Source organism: Nicotiana tomentosiformis, chromosome 11, assembly GCF_000390325.3.
Source record: "Nicotiana tomentosiformis chromosome 11, ASM39032v3, whole genome shotgun sequence".
NCBI classification, from domain to species: Eukaryota; Viridiplantae; Streptophyta; class Magnoliopsida; order Solanales; family Solanaceae; genus Nicotiana; species Nicotiana tomentosiformis.
Window position 1 is genome coordinate 4513048 of NC_090822.1, and position 13189 is coordinate 4526236.

Here is a 13189-nt window from a genome sequence, read left to right on the forward strand (position 1 = left end):
TCATCCTCCTATCTTTGGGGGTGAGCGACATGAGGATCCCCAGGATTTCATTGATCGGTGAAAGGATAGACTGTACAACATGAGGATATTGGAGTCTCATGGGGTAGACTTTGCTACTTTTCAGCTAGAGGGAAGAGCCTGTAGATGGTGGCAGTCTTATGTTCTTGGCAGATTAGCAGATTCTCCTCCCATGACTTAGGACAGGTTCACCCGTGTCTTCCTGGACAGGTATATTCCACCCTCCCAAATGGAAGAGTTGAGGTTTCTGTTTGAGTAGCTCCAGCAGGGTCAGATGTCAGTGACCGATTATGAGGCGAGGTTTTCTGAGTTATCTCGCCATGCACTTATGATACTCCATACTGAGGCGGAGAGAGTGCGGAGGTTTGTTGCGGGTTTACATACTGGAATTCAGGCCACTATGGCTCGAGAGGTTGAGATGGGTACTTCTTATGAGCTAGAGTTGGAGATAGCCCGCAGGATTGAGGGTGTACGTTAGCAGAGCCGAAAGCAGGTTATGAGAGATAAGCGGTTCAGGTATTCTGGAGAATTCAGAGGTGCTCCATCTGGTGGCAGAAGTCAGTTCGTGAGAGGGCAGTCCAGCAGGCCCCCATATCCAGCACCACCGCCTCCTCGAGGTGCTCCAGTGCAACCCTATCTTAGTGCTATACCAGAGAGTTCTTATTGCCCACCAGCTATTCAGGGTCCTCCCAGTGGGTATTCAGTTCCCCGGGGCCAGACTCTTAGTCAGCAGGCCATCGCACCGAAGGGTTGTTACGAGTGCGGGGATCTTAGTCACATACGAAGATTCTACCCCAGGCTTCGGGGTAAACTAGTGCAACAGGGTCAGCAGCCTATGATTACCGGACCAGTTGCTCCACCAGTTGTCCGACCACCAAGAGGTGGAGGACAGGTGGGTAGGGGCCGTCCTAGAGGTGGAGGTCAGCCAGGTGGAGGCCAGCCAGTTGGCGCTCCAGCTCGGTTCTGTACTTTTTCGGCCAGACCAGATGCAGATGTCACGACCCAAACCGATGGGCCGTGAAGAGTGCCCGAGTTCTACCTATCGAACACCCCTAAGCATTCGTCTAAGATATAAACATGAAATAAGTGTAGGTCATGCATAAAGTCTAGAAATAAACTACTAATTCATATGAACAACCTACGTGAGAAAACATTCCCAAAAGACACACACACACACACACACACACACACACACACACACAGATATATATATATATATATATATATATATATATATATATATATATATATATATATATATATATATATATGGAATACGGTAGGGCTAGTCGACAAGGCCACATACTATCTAACTATACATGACTGTCTACAGACCTCTATTAGAGTGTACAACTGTATAAAGGACGGGACTGGGCCCCTTCGTACCCATATATATATGTAAACACATCGTACCAAAACTCAAAGCAGCTCTGGATCAAATGGAGCACACCAACTCTCGCTGATCAAGGATCCTAAGAAGGGGGACCGTCAGCCTGTCTACCTGAACCTGCGGGCATGAAACGCAGCATCCCCAGGCAAAAAGGGACGTCAGTACAAATAATGTACTGAGTATGTAAAGCATGAAAATCAGTACATAAAAGACATAGATGAAACATGGGGTAAAGAATTCCACCTGTGAGTCTAAATAACTTTGTGAATCCTGAAACATTTATAATATCATGCACGTGCATGTAAATGTTGTATCATGCATAGGTATAGGTGTACATAATATCATCAAGCCTCTGAGGATATCCCATCATATCATCTCGGCCACTATGGGCAAAATCATCAACATATACCAGCTGATCAGGTGGTGGTGCGTATATAACGCCTTAACCTTTTCCATATCCCATATACATATAATATACGCGTATATAACGCCTTCTGGTCATGGGTCAATGTACATGTATAAATGCATGAAATGCATAAGAAATACGTTAATAGAGTCATTTATGAACGTTGTGTATTTTGCTTGTTTCGTTTGTATCATTTGGATCATGCCAAAAAGAAAAAAAGGATAGCCTTAACACACCTCAAGTCGTCAATGCAACTTAACAACAAGCTTATGACAACTAGAGCACCAACTCTATAGCAAAGAAATACCTATACAATTTAGATGGCGGTAGTATATTACGTATCTCAAACGATAACTCGATTTTAAAATAAAACGGGCAGCATATCCCCTGATTTTACTGTTCCCTCAAGCCTACTGTAGGTGAGATACAAACATAATACAATCAGCAACTCAAAACCAACCTAATTACAATCCGGGACCTTCAATACAACAAAACCCCCAAATTTACTATAATACACCCAATCAACAAATTATCAATTAGCCTGCAACTATAACGATGAGCGACCAACCTACTACCCTACCATATGTGGCATTTCTCCATGCCATTTTTATCCTTCCAAACTCCATAAATCAGCAGCAGAATAGACAGCCCAAAAGCTTCCGATCACCGTCCCGTGAGGTCTAACTATTAGAAAACGAATTTATCAACTTTTCTTGATATTTTAAAGCTTAAATACAGAAATTAGGAATTTTTATTAACAATTAAATACATTCCAAAACTCAAATACAAAGAAAAAGAGAGGCGATATAGCGATACTTACATCGTACGGATCATTTTAATGTTATCGCTTCTTGATTTCGTGTCCGAGATGATAGTCTTGTTTGAAGTAATATTAGAGAGCTCAAGGACCGTTTATGGTGTCCTCTGGTCATTTTATATGTAAAAATGAATAGAGAGAGAGAGATGAGTTAAAGAAAATATATCAACTTTTGAAAAGTCAAAAGGTGCTAGCTTGTCACCCTCTGATTCGCCCATCTTCCGACGCTCATATCTTTTTATCCGGATATCGTATTAACAAATGGTTAAGAGCGTTGGAAACTTAATTCCAAGACCTTCAATTTGGTATATAATATGTCCCCAAAAGACCTCATGTAGAACTCGAAATATATTTCTCAAAAAGCTCTGTTATAGGGCAAATTCTTAGTCGGTTTTTCCGCAACTTTAATTCGATTTTCCCCATACTTTAGGTATTTTGTCCAACCATCATATATAGTCATATTATGACTTTAAAATCATTTAAATTATGATTAACAAGTCTCATATTCATTATACATCACCTTGGAACGTACAGGGTGTAACAATCTTCCCTCCTTAGAAACATTCGTCCTCGAATGTTAAACTCCTAGAGATTTATAGAAATTTTGGCAGAGTCTCCTCTATAATGGTACCACTACCAACCTGTCAGACAGAAAACCAAACAATACAAAGCCACACAGGTCCACAATCATCAATAACACCAATGGTCTCACACGACCAATGGCAATAACTAACATAAGAATCAAGTACCATATACGTACCTAAGGCTGTGATGTCTCAGTCCGATCCTCCTCCGAAAGCGGAAACAAGTGAGGATACCTAGACTTCATGTCTTATTCATTTTCCCAAGTCATCTCCTCCACATTATTGTTCCTCCAAAGTACTTTAACCGAAGATACATCTTTAGTTCTCAATCTCCGAACTTGTCTATCTAGTATAGAAATGGGAGCTTCCTCATATGATAGATGTTCTGTGACCTGAATATCGTCAACTAGAACGACTCTAGAAATATCTCCAATACACTTGCGGAGCATAGACACGTGAAAAACTTGATGTACTGACTCCAAGTTGGAAGGCAAGTCTAACTCATATGCTACCTGGCCTACTCTGCGTATGATCTTATAAGGTCCAATGTACCGAGGACTAAGCTTTACTTTCTTAATGAATCTCATAACGCCTTTCATCGGTGATACTTTTAGGAATACCCAGTCATCTACCTGAAACTCCAAGTCTCGTCGTCGATTATCTGCATATGACTTCTGATGACTCTGAGCTGCTAATAGCCTTTCCCGTATAAGCTTAATCTTCTCAACTGCCTGTTGTACCAACTCTGGTCCTACTAACTTAGTTTCCCTAACCTTGAACCATCCGATAGGTGACCTATACTTTTGTCCGTAAAGAGCTTCGTATGGAGCCATCTGAATGCTGGAATGATAACTATTATTATATGCAAACTCAATAAGTGGAAGATGATCATCCCAGTTACCCCTGAAGTCCATCACACAAGCCCGTAGCATATCCTCCAGTGTCTGAATAGTACACTCAGCCTGACCATCTGTTTGGGGATGAAATGTTGTACTAAGACTTATTTGAGTCCCCAATCCTTTTTGGAAGGACCTCCAGAAATTAGCTGTAAATTGAGCACCTTTATCTGAGATAATAAATATAGGGACACCATGAAGTCGTACTATCTCCTTAATGTAAATCCTTGCATAATCCTCTGCTCAGTATGTAGACCTAACAGGTAAAAAATGGGCTGATTTTGTAAGTCTATCAATAATAACCCATATAGAATCGAACTTACGCTGGGTACGAGGTAAGCCTATGATGAAATCCATGTTAATCACTCCCCATTTCCAAGTCGGAATCTCTATAGCCTGCAATAATACACCGGGTTTCTGATGCTCAATCTTAACCTGCTGACAATTTGGGCACTGAGCAACAAACTCTGCTATATCCTTCTTCATTCCGTCCTACCAGTATATTACCCTGATATCATGATACATCTTTGTTGCTCCTGGATGAATGGAATAATGAGAATAGTGAGCTTCTTCCATAACCTGCTGGCGCAACCCTGCTACATTAGGAACACATAATCGACCTCGATATCTGAGGACTCCATCTCCTGTAATCTCCAATGGTGTCTTCTCCTTTTGAGGGGTTGTATCTTTGTAGTGAGCTAGCACAAGATCTTCATACTGGCGTTCCTTCACTTCAGTTACTAGAGAGGATGTTGTCGTGTCCTGAATAGTAACTCCGGTACCATTTGAATCTAATAATCGAACTCCAAGATTAGCTGGCTGATGAATCTCAGAAGTTATCTCACTCTTCTTTGGCTGTAAATATGATAAGCTACCCATAGATCTACGGCTGAGGGCGTCGACTACTACATTAGCCTTTCCTGGATGGTATAAAATATCAACATCATAGTCTTTTAGTAGCTCTAACCATCGCCTATGACGTAAATTCAATTCCTTTTGCTTGAATATATACTGAAGGCTCTTATAGTCCGTATAGATATCAACATGAATGCTATACAAATAGTGTCTCCATATCTTTAGTGTATGAATCACCGCGGCTAACTCTAAATCGTGGGTGGGGTAATTCTTCTCGTGGTTTCTTAGTTGTCTAGAAGCATAAGCGATAACCTTACCATGCTGCATCAATACACAACCTAATCCAATGGTTGAAGCGTCACAATAGATAGCATAACCATCAGTCCCTTCTGGAAGTGTCAGAACTGGTGCTGAAGTCAATCTGTCCTTCAATGCCTGGAAACTTCGCTCATAAACATCAGTCCACTGAAACTTGGTTGCCTTCTGAGTCAACTTTGTCAATGGTGCTGAAAGGGAAGAAAACCCCGATACAAATCTCCTGTAATAACCTACCAAACCTAGGAAGTTACGAACCTCTGTCGGTGTCGTGGGTTTAGGCCAAGTCTTCACTACCTCAATCTTCTGTGTATCGACCCGGATACCCTCACCCGAAATAATATGACCAAGGAAGGCTACAGAATTCAACCAAAATTCACATTTAGAGAATTTTGCATACAACTTCCTTTCTTGTAGATCTCTGAGTACAGTACGCAAATGATCTGCATGCTCAGCCTCTGAACGAGAATAAACTAAAATATCATCTATAAATACAATCACGAACAGATCTAGAAAGGGTCTGAACACACGGTTCATCAAGTCTATGAATACCGTTGGGGCATTAGTCAAACCGAATGACATAACACGAAACTCAAAGTGTCCGTATCTGGTCCTGAATGCTGTCTTCGAAATATCCTTTTCTCTAACCCTTACCTGATGGTACCCCGACCTCAAGTCTATCTTTGAGAAACACCTGGCACCCTGCAACTGATCAAATAAATTATCAATCCTCGGGAGTGGGTACTTATTCTTGATCGTCGCCTTATTCAACTGTCTGTGATCATTACACATCCACAAGGAACCATCTTTCTTTCTCATAAATAACACAGGTACTCCCTACAGTGATGTACTGGGTCTGATAAAGCCTTTTTCAAGCAAATCCCTCAGTTGTTCTTTCAACTCTCTCAGCTCTGCAGGTGCCATTCTATAAGGAGGAATAGATATCGGCCGAGTATCTGGTAATGTGTCAATAGCAAACTCAATCTCCCGCTCTGGAGGAAGGCCTGAAAGCTCATTGGGAAAAACATCGGGAAACTCATTAACCACCAGAATAGATTGAAGGGTTGGTGACTCTGCTTTCACATCCTATACCCGAACTAAGTGATAAATATAGCCCTTTCTAATCATCTTCCTTGCCTTGAGATAGGAAATAAACCTACCTCTTGGCGATGCAGTATTACCTTTCCACTCTAGAACTAGCTCCCCTGGAAACTGGAACTGAACCATCTTTGATCTACAATCAACGTTAGCATAACAAGAAGCAACTAATCCATACCCATTATAACATCAAATTCTACCATATCTAGCTCAATCAGGTCTGCTACTGTAGAACGACTAAGAACTCCTACTATATAATCTCTATATACCCGTCTAGCTATCACTGGATCCCCAATAGGTGTAGACACCTCAAAAGTTTTAATCAACTCAAGTTCTATCCCAAACTTGCTAGCAACCAACGGAGTGACATACGATAAGGTGGAACCTGGATCAATCAATGCATATACATCATATGAAGAGACTGATAATATACCTGTAACAACATCAAGTGACGACTCCTGATCCTGTCAACCCGCTAATGCATAAATGCGGTTCTGAGGACCGCTCAAGCTAGATGCTCCACTTCTGCCTCTACCACGACCGACTAGTACCTGTGATCCTTGCCCAGGGGGGCGTACTGATGATGATGAACCAGCTATAGATCCCGCTGACCGAACTATACCTGCACCACCTCTCGTCGGACAATATCTCATAATGTGGCCTGGATAACTACAAGTATAACAAACACCAAACCCCACGAGACACTGCCCAACATGATGCTTACCACACTGAGCACATCGTGGCAAGGGTGGCCTCATCTGACTTGACTCACCCCTATAATGAGAATGAAAGGCCCTAGAACTCTGACTGGGCCCTGAATATGTAGAACGATCAAATCTCCTCCCGAAAAACTGAGGGGGTGCACTAGCTGATGGCTGAGCTGGATACCTCGGGTACTGCTGTCTCTGACCACCTCGAAACTCACCAGAAGCACCTGAAGATCTCGCTCTCTTATTCTAGCCCCTATAATGATCACGATCGGCCCTCTGCTTCTGCTTACGCTCCTCTACACCCTGAGCATATGCCTGAATACAAGAAATATCAATACCTGGATGAAGTGAGACCGACATACAGTCATTGAGCAGGTGCGGCTCCAACCCCATCACGATCCGATGAACCCGATCCTCTATCTTAGCTACAATACTGGGAGCATACCTCACCAAAGAATCAAACTAAAGGTTGTACTCCCGAACACTCATATTACCCTGTCGAAGGGTCAAGAACCTATCAACTCTGGACCATCAAAGCTCTGGTGGCAAATAATGATGAATAAAAGCCTCTGTAAAATCCTGTCATACTGCTGGAAGGGCATCTTCACCTCTGGACAACTCCCAAGACTCGTACCAATTAATTGCAATATCCCGAAGTCTATAAGAAGCTAGCTCAACTGACTGAGTCGCAGTGGCCTTCATTATCCTCAAAGTCCTCTGCATCTTATCGATAAATACCTGAGGGTCCTCATTTGGATATGCTCTAGTGAATATCGGAGGGTCCAAATTAATGAAATCACGAACCCTCGCACTAATGGCCCTATCTGCATGACCAATACCAACCTCCTGACGTCAAGCTTGTGCGTCCACTAACCGAGTCAATAATTGAATAGCATCTCTCATCTCCTGACCCGGTGCATCTAGATGAGGAGCTGGGGGTATTGGAGAGAGTGCTGCAGCTGGTGCCCCTCGGATATCCTCTGGAAAGGTCAGGGTATGTGAAGTCTGAGATGGAGTCTCACTATGCGACTCTCCCCGAGACCTGGTAACTCGTGGCGCTCAACTTGTAGTCTCATCATCCACGGACTTGCGCTTCTGGGCAGCTGTAGCCTTCTTGGGCATCGCTGAAAGCATAACATGTCATTAGGAAAATGAATTCTTATATCGCACGATCTAAGATAAGAAAGAAGAGTAACCATCCAAAATATCTTATAGCCTCCTGTCTATAAGTGTGGTGCACAACACACCCATAAACAAGACTCTACTAGACACAGTCTGTAGACAACCCTAGGACAGAACTGCTCTGATACCACTTTTGTCATGACCCAAACCGATGGGCCGTGACGAGTGCCCGAGTTCTACTTATCGAACACCCCTAAGCACTCGTCTAAGATATAAACATGAAATAAGTGTAGGTCATGTATAAAGTCTTGAAATAAACTACTAATTCATATGAACAACCTACGTGAGAAAACATGCTCAAAACACACATACACACACACACAAAAACACACACACACACACGATATATATATATGGACTACGGTAGGGCTAGCCGACAAGACCACATATGATCTAACTATACATGACTGTCTACAGACCTCTATTAGAGTGTACAATTGTATAAAGGATGAGACTAGGCCCCGTCGTACCCATATATATATGTAAGCACATCGTACCAAAACTCAAAGTAGCTCCGGATCAAATGGAGCACACCAACTCTCGTTGATCAAGGATCCTAATAAGGGGGACCGTCAGCCTGTCTACCTGCACCTGCAGTCATGAAACGCAGCATCCCCAAGCAAAAAGGGACGTCAGTACGAATAATGTACTGAGTATGTAAAGCATAAAAATCAGTACATAAAAGACATAGATAAAACATGGGGTAAAGAATTCCACCTGTGAGTCTAAATAACTTTGTGAATCTTGAAACATTTATAATATCATGCACGTGCGTGTAAATGTCGTATCATGCATAGGTATAGGTATACATAACATCATCAAGCCTCTGAGGTCATCCCATCATATCATCTCGGCCACTGTGGGCAAAATATCAACATATACCAACTGATCAGGTGGTGGTGCATATATAACGCCTTAACCTTTTCCATATCCCATATACATATAATATACGCGTATATAACGCCTTCTGGTCATGGGTCAATGTACATGTATAAATGCATGAAATGCATAAGAAATACGTTAATAAGATTTCTCGAATATCATAAAATCAATATGCCTTTCGGACAAACTTTATGAAATACGTATTTTTCTGAGACCCATGAACAGAGGATATAATAATAATTCACATGGAGAATTAAGAATATAGACACCTCTAGTATTTCTATGAATAGAATTATTTATGAACGTTGTGTATTTTGCTCATTTTGTTTGTATCATTTGGATCGTGCCAAAAAGAAAAAAAGGATAGCCTTAACATACCTCAAGTCGTCAATGCAACTCAACAACAAGCTTATGACAACTAGAGCGCCAACCCTATAGCAAATAAATACATGTATAATTTAGATGGCGGTAGTATATTACGTATCTCAAACGATAACTCGATTCGAAAATAAAACGGGCAACATTTCCCCTGATTTTACTGTTCCCTCAAGCCTACTATAGGCGAGATACAAACATAATACAATCAGCAACTCAAAACCAATCTAATTACAATCCGAGACATTTAATACAACAATACCCCCAAATATACCATAATACACCCAATCAATAAATTATCAATTAGCCTGCAACTACAACGACGAGCGACCAACCTACTAACCTACCACATGTGGCGTTTCTCCATGCCATTTTTATCCTTCCAAACTCCATAAATCAGCAGCAGAATAGACAACCCAAAAGCAACACAAAACAGCCCACAAAACAGTCCACTACAAATCAAATAACTAGAACTCACGGCTTCCGATCACCGTCCCATGAGGTCTAACAATTAGAAAACAAATTTATCAATTTTTCTTGATATTTTAAAGCTTAAATACAGAAATTAGGAATTTTTATTAATTATTAAATACATTCCAAAACTCAAACTACAAAGAAAAAGAGAGGCGATATAGCGATACTTACGTCGTAGGGATCGTTTTAATGTTATCGCTTCTTGATTTCGTGTCCGAGATGATAGTCTTGTTTGAAGCAATATTAGAGAGCTCAAGGACCGTTTATGGTGTCCTCTGGTCATATGCTATGTAAAAATGAAGAGAGAGAGACGAGTTAAAGAAAATATATCAACTTTTGAAAAGTCAAAAGGTGTTAGCTTGGCACCCTCTGATTCGCCCATCTTCCGACGCTTATATCTTTTTATCTGGATATTGTATGAATAAACGGTTAAGATCGTTGGAAACTAAATTCCAAGACCTTCAATTTGGTATATAATATGTCCTAAAAGACCTCATATAGTACACGAAATGTATTTCTCAAAAAGCTCTGTTATAGGGCAAATTCTTAGTCGGTTTTTCCGCAACTTTAATCCGATTTTCCCCAAACTTTATGTGTTTTATCCAACCATCATATATAGTCATATTATGACTTTAAATGCATTTAAATTATGATTAACAAGTCTCATATTCATTATACATCACCTTGGGATGTACAGGGTGTAACAGTAGAGGCCTTAAATGCCGTGATTACATGTATTATTTCTGTTTGTGGCAAAGTTGCCTCAGTATTATTTGATCCAGGATCTACGTATTCATATGTGTCATCTCTATTTACTCCATTCATGGGTGTTTCTCGTGAGTCCTTGAGTATTTCTATTTCTGTGTTCGCTCATGTGGGCGATTCTGTTATTGTGAACCGGATCTACCAGTCCTGTATTATTACATTCTGTTATTCTGAAACTAGAGCAGATCTTCTACTGCTTTCGATGACTCACTTTGAAATTATTCTGGGCATGGACTGGTTTTCTCCATATCATGCTATTTTAGATTGTCATGCCAAGTCTGTTACCTTGGCTATGCCAGCGTTTCCTAGGCTGGAGTGGAAGGGTTCGTCTGTTAGTTCATTTAATCGAGTTATTTCTTTTATAAAGACTTAACACTTTGTTGAGAAGGGTTGCTTGGATTATCTAGCCTATGTTCGGGATACTACTGCAGAGACTCCGGCTATTGATTCAGTGCATGTAGTTTGGGAGTTCTCCGATGTATTTCCTTCAGATCTTCCAGGTACTCTACTTGATCGTGATATTGATTTCTGTATTGACTTGGCTCCAAATACCCAGCCTATATCTATTCCACCGTATCGCATAGCTCCGAAAGAATTGAAAGAACAACTTGAAGAGTTACTAGCCAAAAGGGTTCGTCAGACCGAGTGTATCGCCTTGGGGTGCACCGGTATTATTTGTGAAGAAGAAGGATGAAACAATGCGGATGTGTATTGATTATCGCCAATTGAACAAAGTCACTATTAAGAACAAGTACCCGTTGTCGTGTATTGATGATCTATTTGACCAGTTGCAGTGTGCTAGAGTGTTCTCTAAGATCGACTTGAGGTCGGGGTACCATCAGTTGAAGATTCGGGATCCAGATGTTCCAAAGACTGCTTTTCGGACTAGATATGTTCATTATGAGTTTTGGTGATGTCTTTCGATTTAACTAACGCCCCGGCAGCATTTATGGATTTGATGAACATGGTATTCAGGCTATATATTGATTCGTTTGTCATTGTCTTCATTGATGACATTTTGATCTACCCGCGCTGTAAGGAGGAGCATGAGCAGCATATGAGAGTAGTGTTTCAGACGTTGCGGGAACAAAAGCTATATGCTAAGTTCTCCAAATGTGAGTTCTGGCTAGAGTCTATAGCATTTTTGGGGCATATTTTATCAGGCGAAGGTATTAAGGTTGATCCCAAAAAGATTGAGGCAGTTCAGAACTATCATCGTCCCATTTCGGTGACTGAGATCAGGAGTTTTCTGGGTTTAGCAGGTTATTATCGTCGATTCGTGGAAGGTTTTTCATCTATTGCAGCACCTTTGACCAAATTAACCTAGAAGGGTGCTCCGTTCCGATGGTCCGATGATTGTGAGGTGAGTTTTCAGAAGCTCAAGATAGCATTGACTACAGTACCAGTGTTAGTGTTGCCTTTCGGTTCGGGAATGTATACAGTGTATTGCGATGCTTCACACGTTGGCTTGGGTTGTGTATTGATGCAGGAAGGGCGAGTTATTGCATATGCTTCACGTCAGCCGAAGCCCCATGAGAAGAATTATCCGGTACATGATTTAGAGTTAGCTGCGATTATTCACGCTCTAAAGATTTGGAGGCATTATCTTTATAGGGTGTCTTGTGAAGTTTACACTGATCATCACAGCTTGCAGCATTTGTTCAAGCAGAAGGACCTAAATTTGAGACAGTGCATATGGCTTGAGTTACTGAAAGATTATGATATTACTATCCTATATTATCCGGGCAAGGCAAATATGGTTGCAGACGCCTTGAGTAGAAAGGCGGAAAGTATGGGTAGTTTGGCTTTCATTTCAGTAGAGGAGAGGCCATTAGCTTTGGATATTCAGTCCTTGGCCAACAGACTTATGCGGCTGGATATTTCAGAGCCCATTCGAGTTCTTGCATGTGTTGTAGCTCAGTCTTCACTATTTGAGCAGATCAAGGGTCGCCAGTATGATGATCCATACTTAATAGTTCTTTGATAAACGGTACTACGGGGTGGTGCCAAGGAAGTTACTATTGGCGCGGATAGTGTTCTGCGACTCCAGGATCGCCTATATGTTCCTAAGGTGGATGGACTGAGGAAAAAGATCCTAGAGGAAGCACACAGTTCTCGGTATTCTATTCATCCAGGTGCTACAAAGATGTATCGTGACCTGAGGTAACATTATTGGTGGCGACGAATGAAAAAGGACATAGTTGAGTATGTAGCTAGGTGTCTAAATTTCCAGCAAGTTAAATATGAGCACTAGAGGCCAGGTGGCCTACTTCAGCAGGTGACTATACCAGAGTGGAAATGGGAACGCATCACTATGGACTTTGTAGTCGGGTTTCCGCGGACCTTGCCGAAGTTTGATGCAGTTTGGGTCATTGTCGACAGGTTGACCAAGTCGGCACACTTTATTCCTGTTGTGACTATG